The sequence below is a fragment of the Pagrus major genome, chromosome 18 (genome assembly GCF_040436345.1).
Source record: "Pagrus major chromosome 18, Pma_NU_1.0".
Taxonomy (NCBI): domain Eukaryota; kingdom Metazoa; phylum Chordata; class Actinopteri; order Spariformes; family Sparidae; genus Pagrus; species Pagrus major.
The window spans coordinates 15,772,385-15,790,845 of record NC_133232.1 but is presented as its reverse complement, the minus strand read 5'-3'; positions in this window follow the sequence as shown (position 1 = coordinate 15,790,845).

Here is an 18,461-nt window from a genome sequence, read left to right as displayed (position 1 = left end):
GTTCATGGCTGGTGAGGCACTGACTCCATCAGAATCAGATTTACAAATATATGAACCCAACAGAGTAGATTATTCACCATTTGACAGCAAGGGCTGGCTCAATCCGTGGCAGCGGCAGCTAGTAGTGGCACTTCCTGCCTTTCACTCCAGTTGCCGGTGTCTGAGGCAGTCACTGCCCTGCCACGGCAACTGCTGTTGTTATGGGCATTTGTTTTTATTTTAATTTTATAAAACAGTCGTCAGTCTTGCATTAGACTCGCTGGCAGTAGCATTTCCATTACGTGATTTCTGCATTAATTTGGTTTTCTTAATTTGGACACACGCACGCACAGCGGCCCGTAACGTTAGTCTGAAGCAAACCTTTCAGCTCCGGTGTTGGTCTTCCTTTATTTATTACCTCCTGTTTCAATTGAAAGTCCAGTTTAGAAAATTGTTTGAGCTTGGATATAAAATCCTCCATTGTAAATCAAGGCGGGGCGAGAGGGGGAGAAAAATATCCCTGCATGTTGACTCGCTCGTAACCATGGACTCTAAGATTGTTGCTAGCTCGCTGTCACTTACTCTGCAGCTGCGGAGTAGCATTTAGAAGTTCTGGGCTCACGAGTGCCCCCTACCTTGAGGCAAGAGAACTGCCTGCCTCACCCAGTGCCTCTTCACTGCCGTTGTAAGATCACTGAGCACACGAAACAGGTTATACACATATATTATATACATCAGCTAAACTATGGGAAGTCAGGGGGGGCATATATTAAAAGTGTTTGAAACATTTGTGACACGCTCTCATTGGATGGCAGAGCACAGTTTGTGAGGGAGTGCGCAATCCAAGGTGAGGCTCAGCTTGCTGCTGCCTCACCGTGCGTCTCTTCCCCGTATTTGAACGGAAATGCGAAAATTCAGCGATTTTTAATAAACAATCCAAATTGTTTAAGTTAAATGGAAAATTAGTTTATAGTTCAAACCATTTGACAAATATAACCATTTAATTTATTTGTTTATTATATATTTTATTTTTTCCATGATGATAGGTGAGGCTCTGCCTCCCCTGCCTCTCCTGACCGCACGTCACTGATGCTTAGTTAAGGTCGGAGGTGTGTATTGTTAAGGTGGCTGCCTAACTATAAAGCACTGGACTTGCTGTTTTTAATGACGTGTTGTGAGCAGTTCAGTGGCCGGTAAAAACATATTTAGGCCGGTAAAATTCCTCACCCTACCTGCCATTGGCAGGTGGGTGTCAGGCCGGGACTCAAATCAGGACTCAAAAGCTGAGGTGTCAGTGAGCAGATTTTATTGGAGTCAAAAAAAACCTCTCGACAGAGTGATCCAAAACAAAAAGGCTGTGAAAACTAATCTAAATGAATCTCCCAGAAGGGAAAACTAGGCTAAACTAAAATTAACAGGAGGAAACTCTCTCTATACAGGTAAGCAAAAATTATCAAAATCAAAAATCACTCCTAAGGAGGAAAATCAAAAGGCTTCAAAACATTAACTTAACCACTACTATAGACAAAACGGTAAAGAAACAAAAACTCTCCGAAAAGGTGGAGGCTTAACAATACTATACTCACTATAACAAAGAACTGAAAATCTCTCCAAGGGAGGCTGACAATAAATGGACTAAACTAATACAGAAACAGAAAATCACTCTTTTGAGGCAGGAAAACTTACGAAACACACTGTGGCTATGAACAAGGCTTTGGAGTTGGCTTTGGTGATCAGACATGAGACGAAACACTTTGGCACAGGACAAAGGGAGACGCAGACTATTAAACACATGAGGGTAATGGGGAACAGGTGGACACAATCAGGAATCAGGGATGACGGGCAGGTGACACAAGAGGAAGGGCAAGTGACCTGAAACGAGAGGAGAGTTAGATTTTCAAAATAAAACAGGAAATGACAAGACAATAACCCAAGACAAGACAACCTCACCGTGGTGTGACAGTACCCCCCCCCCCCCAAGGGCCGACTCCTGACGGCCCAGGCAGTTCAGGATGGTCCCTCACAAAGTCTTCTATGAGAGACCGATCCAGTATGAACTGGGACGGGACCCATTGTCGCTCCTCCGGGCCGTACCCCTCCCAGTCCACCAGGTACTGCTTGCCCCGACCCCGGTTGCGCACAGCCAGTAACCTCTTGACCTTGTAGACAGGACCCCCGTCTACCACTTCAGGAGGAGGAGGGGGCGGGGGGGCCGGGACCATGGGGCTCTCCTTGACCGGTTTGACCTGACTTACATGGAACGTGGGGTGGACACGGAGAGTCCGGGGCAGAACCGCTGCAGGCCCGATAATCTTGGTGATGGGGAATGGCCCCACGAAGCGCGGTGCCAGTTTCTTTGAGAGGGCTCTGAGGTGGAGGTTCTTGGCTGAGAGCCACACCCTCTGGCCCGGCGTACCAGCCGGGCCAGAGGGTGTGGCCCGGCGTACCACACAGGTCCGTGGAAGGATTGGTTCTGGTTCTTTGGCAACAGGCTCAGGGTCGTAGAGACGTGACAGGGCATCAGGCTTGACGTTCTGGGACCCCGGCCTGTAAGAGAGGGAGAAAGAGAAGCGGTTAAAAAAGATCCCCCACCTTGCCTGGCGAGAATTCAGTCTCTTGGCTTTACGTATATATTCGTAAAGGTGTTCTGCTCCCTCAAGCCAGTGCCTCCACTCTTCCAAGGCCAGCTTGACTGCCAACAGCTCCCGGTTGCCGACGTCATAGTTCAGCTCCACCCGGGACAGACGCCGCGACAAGAAGGCGCAGGGATACATCTTCCCGTCCTGTTCAGACCGCTGGGACAGGACCGCTCCAATCCCCTCGTTGGAGGCGTCCACCTTGACCACAAACTGCCGCCGGGGATCAGGCATCGTGAGGATGGGAGCCGTGGTGAAGCGGGTCTTGAGGTGCTGAAAGGCTGCCTCCGCCTCCGGGGACCAGAGGAAGCGCTCCTTCGTGGAGGTGAGTGCATGGAGCGGAGTTGCTATTGCGCTGAAGCTTCTGATAAACCGCCTATAAAAGTTAGCAAAACCGAGGAACTGCTGGACTTTTTTGCGGCTATCAGGTGTGGGCCATTCGGCCACAGCACTCACTTTAGCCGGATCCATCTGCACCCTTCCAGGGGCTACAATGAAGCCCAGGAAGGAGATGGTGTCGGCATGAAACTCACTCTTTTCTGCCTTCACATAGAGCTTGTTTTCTAACAATCGTTGGAGAACCTGGGATACATGGTTTCTGTGAGTATCTAGATCTGGTGAGTAAATGAGAATGTCATCCAAGTAAACGTACACAAACCGGTCTAAAAAAGTCCCGGAGCACATCATTGATCATAGCCTGGAATACAGCTGGGGCATTGGTGAGTCCGAAAGGCATGACTAAGTACTCATAGTGGCCGCTAGGAGTATTAAATCCTGTTTTCCATTCATCTCCCTCTCTGATCCTGATTAAATGATAAGCATTGCGTAAATCTAACTTGGTAAATACCTTAGCCTGTTGCAGTTGGTCGAAAACTGATGTCATGAGAGGCAGGGGGTAACGATTTTTAATGGTGATGGCATTTAGCGGGCTGTAATCAATGCAGGGCCTAAGAGAGCCGTCCGTTTTCCCCCCCCAAAAAAATCCGGCCCCAGCTGCTGACGAGGAAGGACGAATAAGCCCCGCCCTCAGCGATGACTATGTACTCTTTCATGGCTGCCCTCTCCGGCCCGGAGATGGAGTACAACCGGCCCTTGGGAATGGGGGAGCCAGAAACCAGGTCTATGGCGCAGTCATAAGGCCGGTGTGGGGGAAGTGACATGGCCTTGGTTTTGCTAAAAGCCTCTCGGAGGTGGTGGTAGCAGGGGGGCACGGAGCTCAGGTCGGAGGTCTCAGAGTCTGTGGCAGAAGTGACAGAAAAGTGATTAATGGAAGTTATGTTACTCCCCTGGACCGAAACAGGTTTGCAGTGGTCCACACAATCTTCCCCCCATCCCATGATTGCCCCTGTTTTCCAGTTTACGTGGGGGTTGTGTTGACATAACCAGGGATTACCCGGGACCAGAGTCTGAGAGGGTGATTCAAATAAATATAAGTTCAGGAGTTCCCTATGCTCCTGGATCTGCAGTTCCAGTGGTTCTGTAGTGTGAGTGATCATGAATAGTTCTTTGCCGTTGAGGGCCCTGGCCGTGATGGGGCTGACCAGGGGCTCCGATTTTAACCCCAATGTCTCCGCCAAACCCCAGTCAATTAAGCTCTCATCGGCCCCGGAATCTATGAGTGCCTTAATGTCAATAGTGGTGGCATGGTGCGTTACCTTAACTGGCGTCAGGCTGCGCGGAGCGAGGTCTGTGGCTGGGGGTTGACCCACCTCCCGGGGTTTTTTGGCCAGACAGGCGGCGACGAGGTGATTAGTCTTGCCGCAGTAAAAGCAGCTGCTCTCCTGCTGGCGTCGTCGTCGCTCCTCCGGTGTCAGCCGTGTCCTGCCAAGCTGCATGGGCTCTTCTTCTCTAGCGGTGGGGGAGGGAAGACAGTGCTCAGACGGCGAATAACGGGGAACCTGCCCGCCCGGGGCAGGGGAACGTGGATACCTCTCCATCGTCAAACCGCTGCTCCGCGGTTGCCGGAGCTCACGAACCCGGTTGTCTGTCCGGATAGCAAGCGAGATGAGTGAGTCCAGGTCTGCAGGCAGATCCAGTGGCAGCAGCAGCTCCTGGATGTGAGCCACCAGCCCCTTCAGGAACACGTCGTACAGGGCTGTGTTATTCCACCCACTCTCCGCCGCCAGGGTGCGAAAGCGGATGGCGTAGTCGCACACTGAGTCCCTGCCCTGTGTCAGTCTGCTCAGCTCCCTGGCCTTTTCCCTGTCTGTAGACACTGGGTCAAAAGTCCTCATGAGGGCCGTTTTAAAGTCATTGAAGGAAGAGCAAAGCGGAGAGTCACGAGCCCACTCAGCGGTGGCCCAAGCTCTGACTTTCCCTGTCAGGTGGGAAATCATGAATGCTATTTTCGACCTGTCTGTGATGAACGCATGCGGGAGCTGTTCAAAGTGTATCGAACAGTCAATAAGAAAAGCCCTGCATTGTCCTGGTTCCCCAGAGAAACGCTCCGGGGGGGCCAACTTGATTCCCATCCCGGTCATGGGAGCGCCCTGGGTCGGAGCCGCTGCAGCTGATGGAGACTCCGGCGCCGCGGGTGGCCGGGCTGTCTGCCGCAGGTGGTCCACCAGCTCCCTCACCTGGGACGAAAGCTGACCTAGCTGAGCCACCATCGCCGTCTGAAACTCCTCCTGACGGGAGATGCAGGCTTCCTGAGCGTGTAACTTGGCCGCCCACTGGCCAGCCTCTGCTGAGTCCATACTGGCCAAAGTGTACTGTCAGGCCGGGACTCAAATCAGGACTCAAAAGCTGAGGTGTCAGTGAGCAGATTTTATTGGAGTCAAAAAAAACCTCTCGACAGAGTGATCCAAAACAAAAAGGCTGTGAAAACTAATCTAAATGAATCTCCCAGAAGAGAGAACTAGGCTAAACTAAAATTAACAGGAGGAAACTCTCTCTATACAGGTAAGCAAAAATTATCAAAATCAAAAATCACTCCTAAGGAGGAAAATCAAAAGGCTTCAAAACATTAACTTAACCACTACTATAGACAAAACGGTAAAGAAACAAAAACTCACAAACAAAAAAGGTGGAGGCTTAACAATACTATACTCACTATAACAAAGAACTGAAAATCTCTCCAAGGGAGGCTGACAATAAATGGACTAAACTAATAACTATGAAACAAAAGGCTAGACTAAGAAAGTTAACAGAAAATCACTCTTTCGAGGCAGGAAAACTTACGAAACACACTGTGGCTATGAACAAGGCTTTGGAGTTGGCTTTGGTGATCAGACATGAGACAAAACACTTTGGCACAGGACAAAGGGAGACGCAGACTATTAAACACATGAGGGTAATGGGGAACAGGTGGACACAATCAGGAATCAGGGATGACGGGCAGGTGACACAAGAGGAAGGGCAAGTGACCTGAAACGAGAGGAGAGTTAGATTTTCAAAATAAAACAGGAAATGACAAGACAATAACCCAAGACAAGACAACCTCACCGCGGTGTGACAGTGGGTCAAAAAGTAAATTTTATACCTTGTATGTGAGCTTTGCAATTTAACTTGCATACCTGTGTAACAATGCCTGGAAAAAGGTCTCCATCATAGTTCAACAGAACCCATGTCCAAACTTCAATTGCGCTTCCATCTGTGTCTCCTTCCTCCTTTTCTGCTCCATTGTCAGGTGAACAGGAAAATCTAAATTCTCTTGGAGAGAAGCAGTCACACCAATTTTTGCAGAAGCAGGAGACGTCTCTGACCCTGATGCAGCCTGCTTCCTTGACAATGAGCTTTGAACAGAAGGAAAAAAAACACTGAAAAAACAAACAAAAAAACAACAAATTTTGATAATCTTTCAGTGTAGTGAGAATTTACCTGGTGCACACTCATTGTGCCAGGCACAGATTTGAGTGAGGGAGGAACCAATTCAGAGCTTTTGAGAATCTCCTCTTCTGTGACCTCAAATATTCTTACACCAGAATGCTGTTTCAGATTTGTGATGAGTGCTCTCATGTCTGGTATATCAGTCCTACGTGCCACAATCCGATCGGCAAGGTTCTTCAGAGCACCTCCAACACCATCAGGTGCTCCTTTTCCATGTGAGGCCTCAGTGAAGTTCCATGTAATGTAACTGAAACCTTTGAGGAATGGCACAGTCGAAGTCAGGTAGAAGGCAGTTTTGTTTCTGTACTGTGAGGTAGGCCGTCAGACAGGAAGTGGACTTTGGTGATAGCAGGGTAGTGACTTCGGAGGTACTCTAAAACTGGGTCCAGGTGTACCCATGTTGCGGCAGCATCATGCCTGAGGCAGTCTGACACAGATGCAAAGGACTCTAGTCTTCCTCCACTCAGATAGAGTACCCCTGTGTGGAGTGTCACTTGTTTGTGTGATCCTCCAAAGTGGGCCTCTTGGATCTCCCTGTTCCATTTGCAGTTGTAATTTTTACTGTAGTCTACATGAACCACAGCTTCATCCTCCTGCAGGTTTGACTTCAAGCTCTGGATGTACTGAAATTGATGTTTAATGTTGTATGTGTGTTTGCAGAAACGAGGAAGTGATTCTTCTGTGAGACTCACAAGCTTCTCAATGGAAGCATTTTTCAAGGCTTGTTGTTTTGACCTCTATCTCAACAGTGGATCCATTTTGTCCTTTTTTACTGATGGGTGTGGACCTGCTCACCCACTCCTTCCACTGGACTATGTTGTCTCTTGTATTTGGATCCAACATTGGGGAGAATGACTTGCTTTGGCAATCTTTGCATTGCCTATACATACATTCCATGTTCCCTCTCTCACACACCATGGAGTCAACCACCTCCAAATTCTCGTGAATTTTACATGCACGTTTCCCTGTCCAACAGAGTTAGACTAGAGATCCAGAAAGGGCGGCATTTAAAAAACTGAGCACGAGCAATCTTCTTGCTTGGGTTCTCCATCAGGAAACGTTTGTGAAGGTTTTCTATAGTGTCGCAGAGAAACCTTCTCCGGAACACCTGCCCACCTCGCCTGATCTCTCCTACTTTCCCATTCACAATCATGGATACATCATCACGATGAAATAAGGTCCTGATTGCACTTCCCATCAGTTGCCTCCTCTTGATGGATGAACGGACATCTTTTGTCAGCTTATTCCTTGTTTTTGTTTCTTCCTTTCTCATTTTCATTTGTTTTACTTGCTTTCTTAGCCTGTCTATTTCTCTGTCTTTCGTTTGCAGTGATTTGTTTTTTTCTTTGAGTTTGGCTCTAAGCCTGGATGCAGCAGACCTGTTTGGTTTTGGTGTTGATGTTCTTAGAGTGACTACTGGTGAGGGAGCTTCAAGAGCACACTGATTTTCACCATTTTCTGTCATCGGACACAAGACCTTTCTTGATGGTCCAGGCTCAACATCTGTCTCATCGGTGATCGAGGGTGAGGTGAGATCTAGAACATCTCTCAAGGTCTTTCGTTTTCTGTAATATTTTGCAGAATTTTGTCTCCATTTTTTTTGTTGTCTTTTTAATGCTTTTGCATCCAGGTCACTGGAAGATTTTAGTTTGCCCTCGGACTTTCGATATCTACAAAAAATGAAATATCAGTGACTGAGGGTATCAATAATAATAATGATCATAATGTGTACCACAAGTCAAATTATCAAAATGTAATTTTTACAAGCATTGTACAATATCAACAAAACGGTAACAGTAACTAAAAATGTGGATATGATACAAGAGCAGAAATAAAATGCTAACGTGCTACACAACCGCTACCTTTGCTACATGTTGAAGTCTTAAATTATCTTCACGTTCAGACAAAAATAATGCAATATATTTTTAAAAGTATCGATTATCAACCCATATCAGTAATGATTATTGACAGTGTAACAAGAGGAAAATTTAAAGACATTTACAAAAATTTCATAATGTGAGAGAAGAGAGAGCAACTAACCTTGTGTCCATTTTGAACCTTCTGTCTCAAGTGATGCAACATGGGACTGCTTGTCAATTTAAAGGAACAGTGCACTTTTTATAGGCAGCGTTGCGGTAATGAGGAACTTTTTGTGTGGACACAATCATTTTCAATAAAACAAATATATATTTGTTGTTAAACACCATAAATACCTATACTGATCATAAATATATACATTTTTACACAACACTGTGCAATTTTGTTCTATTTTAACAAAACTGATTTTTCAGGGAATTAAAAAGAACAATACAATAATGGATCTGGACACATTTCGGTAATGAGAATTCACCGGGATATTTTGTGTAATAATTATATTAATAATTAATAATTATATTAAAAGTGTAAAAAAAAACATTTATCCCTACAGCGCACTTCACCCTCTTTATAGGAAATATCATAACTAATAATAATAAAGTGTGTTGTTTGTAAAATATAACCAGGATATGTTCACTAAAGCTTCATGAGAATCACCCTAAAACAGACTGTGCCTGCATCGTTCAAAGCTGAGAGTACTGGAAGTAACCAAAAAGAAACCAGGAAATCTTTGGATTTTGGACTTAGTGTTTTCTTATCCAAGCCTACTCTTGTTGAACCAATGAACCATCAACCATATTATTCAACCATGGAAAGTTTATATACCTTATGAGGCTGCAGGGGAAGAAGGAGGAGGTGTTGCGGTGATTCTCCAGTCAGAGAGAAAGAAGAATAAAGCTAAGATAAATATATGGAAAACCAGAAAGAAGACCAGATAGGCAGATAATCAGTGAGAGGTTTACAGGTACAGTAGGTCTACATTATGTTGATCATTGTATGTATTTGGTGTGTTTAAAAGAGCCATGGGGTTAACTTTGGTTTTCGGAGGAGTTGGCCATCATTGTTAAGTTTATCCACCACCAGGTACGCTCGCTTGTTGTTTTTCCTGCCGTCCTTCAGAATTGGGTACAGTACTTTGCAGCGTTCGTTTATTTCACAAGGAAATTGGTTGTTCAGACCAAATGTAGTTCATTTTAGTTATTTCCCCTTGCTTTTGGTGACTTTTGATCTGGGTCCTCTGGCTGATGGTGCACCGATGCGGTGTACTCGGTGGAAGGTTATGTTGTTTACAGTGTCCAGTGAGAGTCTGAGGTGAGTTTTCATGAAGTATTTGATTTTTGTCTCAGGGTTGTCTCTGGAATGCAGGAGAAGATGAGGTTGTCGCACATGCTTCGTGTTTGCTGGTCCAAGATGGTTTATTTCATGAGTTAGTTGTCTTTAGTAACGGTTTCCATTGTTCAGTTAAAGTTTTTAAAGGGGACTGTAGTGAGTTGTGTATTTTTTTTGATGGATGTGAAGTGATTGTTGGTGAATTCCGAGCTAGATCTTAGTTCTTTTATTTCCTCGTGAAGTTAGATGAGTAGATCGAGTTTTTTGTTGATGCTGGATAGGAGACTAACCTCGACTTCTGTAGTTTGTAAGTCCTGTGTGTCCGTGGATGAGTCTCTTTTTCTTTTCGCTGCTGATGTCGGTGTTCACATTAGCCCTTTTTAGATAGAAAATGCGCCACATTTGCAGCCACTGGGGTAGGCGTAAACATGTGACGTGAGGTGAAGCACGAAGTTGGGCGTGAACAGTGACATAAAACAACAGCTTTTTCTCCCGGCAAAAGCCACGTCGGCTAAGCTCCTCGGCGACCTTTTCGTACAAAATACCATCTTTCACAGTCCCCGTGATCTGGTTGTTAGTGATTCTCTCGGCTGTGATGGTTAGCATCTCCCAGATCTCAGCGGCTTTTCAGTTGTTCATCTTGACGTCCGCGGATGAAGTGATGAATTGACAGCTGTGATCAGCTGTTTCCTGCTTTTAAAACTCCCGGCTGTGGGTCGCACAACAGCACGTCATTGACACCTTGGATTTACATAGCAATGGAGGCGGCAAAAAGTGTACCCTCCGAGGCGTTATATTGGCGGACCAAAACAGACCCCCAATATGCCACGCTCTGTCTAAATTTGCGGACCTAGCCACAAAAATGACAGCCAAATTGGCGCTTGCTCTCCAGTATAAAAATGACTATTGTCTTGTTGGAAGTAGTAGTGGTCGATGAATGATTCCAGGTCCGATAAATCCTCCACTGTGAGAGTAGTCCGTTCAGTGTGAGATGCGGGAGAAAAATGTAAAATGTAGTCCTGTAGTTTTAGTTTTATTATTATTATTATTGTTATTATTATTATGGTTGTAACACTTTTTGTTTCCACACTGCTAACTCACTGAATTTTTGAGCTATTGTTCTCAAACTTTTATACAAAGTACCCACATTTGTTTACTACAAATGTAACCAATTCAAACCTCTGCAAGAATATCACAGACCTCATGAGCTGATGGCAAATACATGGTGTTTCATTGTAATACTTACCCCACTACCGGGGTTGGTTGTAACATATGCTGGGGTGAGCATAGTAAGTAGTAAGTAGTGGTAAGTAGCACAATCCCCTTTTCTTTGCAGAGGTCGATAGCTTTTCAGCAAAAGCTAAACCTTCTCCTCTGGTCTGACCTTTGTGTGTTTTGCAAAGTGACCAAGGATTAAGAGGAAGACTTCTGCTTGCATCCATCCTGAGCCGTTACAGCTTCCAGCACTCCCTTTTGGCTCACTCTGAATAAAATATTCCTTGTAACATTTACGGGAAATACAAAGAAGGGTGGAATTGCATTTCCCAGCACTTGCACAGCGCATGCTACTGACATGAGCACACCTCTCTCACCGAATGTCATCGCACCCACCTGCTTGACTCCGCGATGTGTAACAACACAGTCTGGTGACTGGACTGTTGTTCAGTTCAGTTCCGTCTACATTCCATATGTCGCTCCTGTCAAAGTTGTATCTCTCAATGACCTGTCCAAGGCTGTTGAAGAAACGGTCCACATTTGTGTGGTTGAAACTTGTGGCCCATGTAAGGCTGGTTGCCTCTGGACAGATTGACAGGCTGGGGTTCCGCTTCATAAAGAATGTGAACCTATCATATGCTTACCTCACATGGAGTCAGTCGATAGTGCAGGTCTGCTGCCTGAGTCAAATAGTCCGCCAGCACTTGCTACTGCACCTCAGAGAAAACCTTTTTGCTGGTCTTGTAACCTCCGCTGGGAAGATCACTGGACCCCTGGTCTCTCAGCTTCTGCAGAGATTTGCAGTATCTGCTCAGTGTTACATGGCAGATCCTGTTTGCCTTTGCAACTGATCTGACTGACTTGCCCTTCTTTGTGACCTCACCAGATGCTGTTTTTAAAACATTGGCAGGCACATCTCTGTCAATCTTTCTTTTCCACTGCCTAGGCATTCTGCACAATGAAACAATTAATAAATTAAAATCAATAAATTGTTATTAGTGGTATATAAGGGTGTTGGGACCCATAGATGAAGTCGTTCCTTGTGGATTTCAAAATGGACTCTGAACTGAACTCAGTTTCCAATCTTCACACCTAGGTGCAAAATTAGCTTTGAGCTACTATTGGTCAGGGTGACAGACCCCCCACTGACCAGATAGTCAAAGTTCCAGCTCCTTCCTTTGTTCTTGCTCTTCTCCACTTCGTTCCATACAGGGCTGCCTGCCCTCAAGTTCACTTCTGGATTCAACTGGGCCTAACAGCTGCTGAGAGTTGCCAGCTTCATTTCCAGCAGGCCCAAATAACTTCTCCTCACAGCAGTGATGCAAGGTCCTGCTAGTATTCCAGCTCAGTTAGCACCAGCAGCTGTGATGCAAAGCTTGCCAGCTAACTCCACAATCCGAGGAATACGAAGAAAGTTAGCACTGAGCTGCTATCTCTGCAAAGGAAAGGAGTGACTAGTTTCCTCCACCCGCTGTCTTTCATCAGACCTTGCACAACAAGAGCAGCATTGTTCAACATTGGAATTACAACCTTCTCCTGCTTGGCTCATCAGCCAAGGAACCACCCACACCTTTTCTTAAAAGAGCACAGGACTTTTTAACTCTGGTTGATGTAATACACGTGTTCAATGTATGTTTCTGTTCACTGTTTGGGTATTATTGTGATCTCAGGTCAGGTTATTGGTAGTATGCTTTGCTACACGGCTAATTTGACGTTAGTTGAGTTATGCTTCACACAGACAAATTAAATCAATTTTATTTATATAACCCAAAATCACAATCACATTGCCTCAATGGGCTTTATAATCTGTACAGGGAACGACATCCTCTGTCGTTAGACCCTCGGTTCAAGTGAGGAAAAACTTGCAATGTTGAGAAAAAAAAAAACTTTTAACGGGGGAAAAAAGATGGAAGAAACGTCAGGAAGAGCCACAGAGGGATCCCTCTCCCAGGACGGACAGACATGCAATAGATGTCGCATGTACGGAACAGAACAACAAAATGACAATTTACAAGTTACACTGACAGAATATCTGATACAAATTATAATATATTTAGTGTATCCAAGTGTGTGGATCCAGGAGACGACTGAGCAGGCCTAGGCAACGCCAAGTGGTGCCCGAGCCACATGACCTCCTCTCCACCATGGTGACCTGGAAGAGGGCAAGCCACACAACATAATTAGCAGTAAAACAGAGCAGATCAGAGTGAAGAGGAATCCAATTTTACAGAAATACAGATATAAGGAGATAGTAAAACAGAGGAGAGCAATAATCCAGCAGAGCCCAGGGTATGACAGTCCATATGCATCAATATGTGAAGCAGCAGGAGCCAGGAGAGGTAGATGGTCCCAGGGGCCCGTGAGAGAACAATGTGAATTCTAATACTATAGGTAACTCATTGAGACTGAGACTGACCCACTGAAGAAGCTAGCAATCGAAGTAAAGAACTAATTAAAGGCTAAGTCAAAGAAGTATGTTTTGGTTTAGATTTAAAGGCGTCAATAGAGCCAGATTGTCTGATGTCAGCTGGGAGGTTATTCCAGAGAAAGGGGGCACAATAAGAAAAAGCCCTGCAGCCAGCTGACTTCTTCTTAACCCTGGCAACCGTCAGGACCCTGAATTTTGAGACCGTTTTGAGACTTATATGAATTGGGAGCCAAAGCAGTGAGGCTAGGATTGGTGTAGTATGATCAAATTTTTCTTGTACGTGTTAAGACTCTAGCTGTAGCAGTCTGAACCATCTCAAGACTTGTAGTGCTCTCCTGAAAATAAGGCATTGCAATAATCCAGCCTAGATGAAACAAAGGCATGAATCAGGATCTCTGCATCAGCTATGGACAAGAAGGACCTTATTTTAGCTATGTTGTGCAGGTGGCGAAAAGAGATCTTGGTAATTTCTTTGATGTGCTGATCAAAAGACAGGGTAGAATCAAATGTAACACCAAGATTCTTGACAGTTGAACTTTTAGAAATAACACAGTTGTCGAGAGTTACTGTCACCTGATCAGAGTGGTGTCTCTGTTGAGCGGGGGCAATGATCAGCATCTCAGTTTTATCTGAATTCAGGAGCAGAAAGTTTTCTGACATCCATTTCTTCACTGCATACAAGCAGGTCTCTAATTTCATAATTTGAGATTTATCATCAGCTTTTATGGGCACATACAGTTGAGGGTCGTCCACAAAGCAGTGGAGGCAGAGTTAATTCCATAACTCTGAATAATTTGGCCAAGAGGTGAAATATATAAAGAGAGAGCCCTGGGGAACTCCATATTTCACATCACTATAGGTAAGACATTTAGCCAAGCGAGTGCCAGGCCAGAGATGCCAAATTGACTTTCAAGCCGGTCTGACAATATGCCATGATCTATGATATCAAATGCAGCGCTGAGATCCAGTAACAGAAGCACTGAGGTAGAGTTTGAGTCCAAAGTAAGTAGAATGTTATTTACCACTTTAGTGAGGGCAGTTTCGGTGGAATGACTGATTGAAAAGGTTCCAGAAGATTATTATTAAGTAGGTAGCCTAAAAGTTGCTGGGACACAACTCTTTCCAAGACTTTAGAGAAGAAGGGAAGGTTGGATGCCGGTGCGTAATCCAGGGTCAAGATGTGGTTTCTTAAGTAGAGGCTTAGCCACAGCAGACTTAAAACTAGCAGGGCAACACCAGTTCTGAGTGATAAATTAACATTATTTAACACTGTAGGTCCTAGTGCTGGCAATAGATCCTTAAACAGTTTTGCTGGAAGGGGGTCCAGGACTCAGGTAGTTGGTTTTGAGGTTGAGACTAGTTTAGACAATATCTAAAGAGAGATACTTTAAAAAGTGTTAAGAGCTGAAACTAACTGAGCATCAGCAGAAGGATGTTTTACAATCAACTTTGCCGAGGAAGCCAGAGATGAAGAGATCATTTTATTCTAATCTCATCAATTTTATTGCAAAAGAAATCTAAGAAATAATTTGCATTAAAAGGTGCACAGCTCACAGACTGTGGTTTTTGAGTAAGATTAGCCACAGTGTCGAAGAGAAATCTAGGGTTGTGTTTCTCATTGTTTTTTAGGCCAGAGAAATATTCAGTTCTAGCAGCATTAAGAGCACGCTTATAATTAAGTATACTATCACGCCACACAAGATAGAAAACTTTGTGCTATGCACGTTCCATTTTCCTGCAGGCCTGCTTGAGATCTTGTGTTTCATCGGTAAACCAGGGAGTAGATTTCTTTGGTCACCTTGTCTTGGTAGAGACAGGTGCCACAGAATCAATGAGAGAAACAAGCACTGAGTTAACTTCATTAGTGAATTTTTCACAGGTTCTGTCGCAAATGGAGCCAAGAGCCCAGACAATTTTTCACTGAGTGTCGCTGTGATTGCCGGGCTGATATGACAAGAAGTAAAAACATTTGTGTCACCGGTACAAGGACAGGCTAATGATGCTTCAAAAGTAATAAGAAAGTGGTCTGACACGGCAGAAGAGACAGAAGCGACATTCAGGGCTGACACATCTAATCCATGGGGAAGGATCAAGTCCGGATTGTTACCACTGGAATGAGTAGGTTCATGAACAGTTGAATGAAGCCAGAAATATCAAGAAGTCCCAGAAAAGCTTTACTTAGAGGGCCAGAAGACTTATTTAAGTGGATATTAAAGGATTTTATCAGAGCGAGTAATTGCAATAAATTCACCAAATTCTTCTAGAAATTGGGAGTAAGGCCCTGGAGGTCTGTAGATTACCACCAGGTAAAAGCCAGTTCCCTGGACAAGGCCATTACTACTTGATGAAGATGGTTTTAAAACCAGAGCCTCAAATGAAGTAAACTTAATATCCTGGTTGGAGGTTAAACTGACAATAGATTTGTAGATTAGAGCAACACCCTCCCCCCTGTTTAGAGGCCTGAGCAACATGGGCATAATTATAGTCAGGAGGGGACGCTTCATTTAATGGCAGAGAATTATTTGGTTTCAGCCATGTTTCACATGAGCCAATCATGTCCAGCTTATGCTCAGTAATCAAATCATTAATCAGTAAGGCTTTGGTGGACAGGGATCTAATATTAATGAAGTCAAATTTGAGGGTTGTAAGCTCATTGGAACGGCAGTTTCCAGTGACAGGCTTATGGAGCTTATGGTAGATTATTTATGAACTGGAACAAGGTACCTTTTAGTAGTAGTATGTTTTGGCTGCCTAGGGATGATGGAATGCAGTAGTTATTGGCTTCAGTATTTTATTTTGCAAGACTGTGTAAGGTGCTTGCTAGGACATTTCCCCACTGTCAGTAGTGGAGATCAAAATTAGATTATTGTGATTTACACATTTAGAGGATGATTCAATAAAAGAATGGCGAGGGAAGGTGACAGTCTCAATGTTGTAAACTAAGCTATCAGTCTGGCATTCTGCACTTTTTCCCTGACTAGCCATATTGACTAGGCTAATAGACTCCATACCAGCACTAACTGTATCACTAGGAGGCTCTCTAGTCACCTGTGACCTGCTGAGTGCTACATCCCTAGTGTCAAACCTGCTTCAAACACCTGTCTATATTGCTAGATAAACAGCAGTACCAACTCCAGTAGGATGAAGACTGTCTGCTCTCAGCAGGTGGGGGCGACTCTAGAAAGAGGGCCATTTATCCATGAACCTGTATCCCTGCTCCCTACAGTGACGCACCAGCCAGTGGTTCATAGCTGTAAGCCTACTGTACATCTCATCACAACCACGCTGGGGTAAGGGACCAGAGACATTTAATCGATACCGACACATCTTTCTAGCAGCCTGAAAAGTCCTGGCTAGGCTATCTTTTGTGATCTCAGACTGCTTCAGATGGATATTGTTGGCGCCAGCATGAATTACAATGTTGCTGTAGCTTGTGGTGCTGTGTGCCTGGGTACCCTGTTACTCCTTTGCGTGATGCCAGCACCCTAAGATAAGCCTCTATGTCGGAAGCTCTGGCCCCAGGTAAACAGCAGACAGTGGCTGGCGACGCTAACTTTACGTTGTGGGTAATGGAGTCTCCTATCACTAGTGTGTGGAGTTTACCGATGTCAGCGGGGGCTGGGGAGGCATGCGAGCCAGAAGGACTAACGACTGGGCTAGCAAGGACAGAAAACTGGTCAGCAGTCAGGAGGGGTGCCTGCCGACCAGGCCACGCAACCAGTGACTTGCTCCTGCGCCCTCTCCCATGCCGCGGCTGCTCTAACTCACAGACACGTCTCTCTAATAGAGACACCCATCAGCAACTGCAGAACAGTCAGCACAAGCCATCGTAACACTTGTTTATAGAGACTTCGTTAACTGCAGTGAAAGGCAAAAACTAGTAAGCTAGGCTAGGTTGAGGAAAGCTAACCGGGCTAACCCCTAACCCTAACCCAGAGGAGGGCTGAGGGGTGAGGGGCAGTGGCCGATCAGGAAGCCTGCCGCAAAGGCTGAAAGCCATCTGGAGGCCGTAGGCGACGGCCAAAGCCCTCTGGAGGATGTTGGTGATGGCCGAAGCCCTCTGGAGGCCATTGGCGACCGCTGAAGGGACGGAGGGACAGGATCAGGACTCGGCCAGACTTCCGACCGAGGGACAGGAACAGGACTCGGCCGAACCTCCGACCGAGGGACAGGGACAGGACTCGGCCGGACCTCCAACAGAGGAGCAGGAACAGGCGCTGGCAGGACCGCCGACTGGGAGCCACTGGCAGATGTTGTCCAGGCCGCTGACTGGGAGCCATTGGCAGATGTCGACCAGGCTGCCAACTGGGAACCACTGGCAGGTTTCAGACGGGCTGCCGTTCCTGGAGCTGGGGTGCTGGGCAGGCCTGGCTCCAGGGCGCTGGGCAGCAGAACAGCTGGACCAGACCAGCAGATCATGGGGCAAGGACGTGGACGGGGACGTCGCTTTCTTGGCGGGGGAACCTTGTAGGCCAGGCGGGTTCCCAAAAATGGGTCCACCTGGGGATTGGCAGGTCCTGGAGCAGACAGGAGGCTAGCCGCTATCTGGGAGGCACTGTCATTGAAATTGTCAAATAAAGCCCTTCCGAGAATCACCACCTCGGAAATGAATTCTGCGGCGCCCAGAACTTCCCTCAACCAAGGCTCATAAAACAGTCTCCTGTCAAATACTGCTTTGGCCTGTAGCATCTTCCCCATGTCCATCGTGCCATCCAGATCAACCCACAATCTGTCACAAATGTCCACAAATTGTGCGCTGAGGTTGTCTGCTGGGTCCATATTTATGGCTAGATTATTCTGTTATGGTGAGGTTAATTCTTAGGACCCAAATGCAGATATCGGAGACAGGAAGTTAGTGAGTAAGGGTTTATTTTACAAACAGTGATTTCCGAAGGGAAATGGAGAGGAGAAGACCAGGCTTGCAGGTAGGCAGGCAGGCAGGCAGGCAGGCAGGCAAGAAGGCAGGCCAGCAGGGTTGACTAGAACCAGCATGGAGGAACTCAGGAGAGCAGGTAAGCAGGAAGCAGAGCAGAAAGGCACTGGAGGTTTCTGCAGACGAGCCAACAGGGATATAAGCATAAGCACAAAAGCACTCATAGAAACAAGAAATACTTAGAAATAATGACGAGTGGCACAACGTAGTCTCCATACGGGATGTAATAATCTAGCGC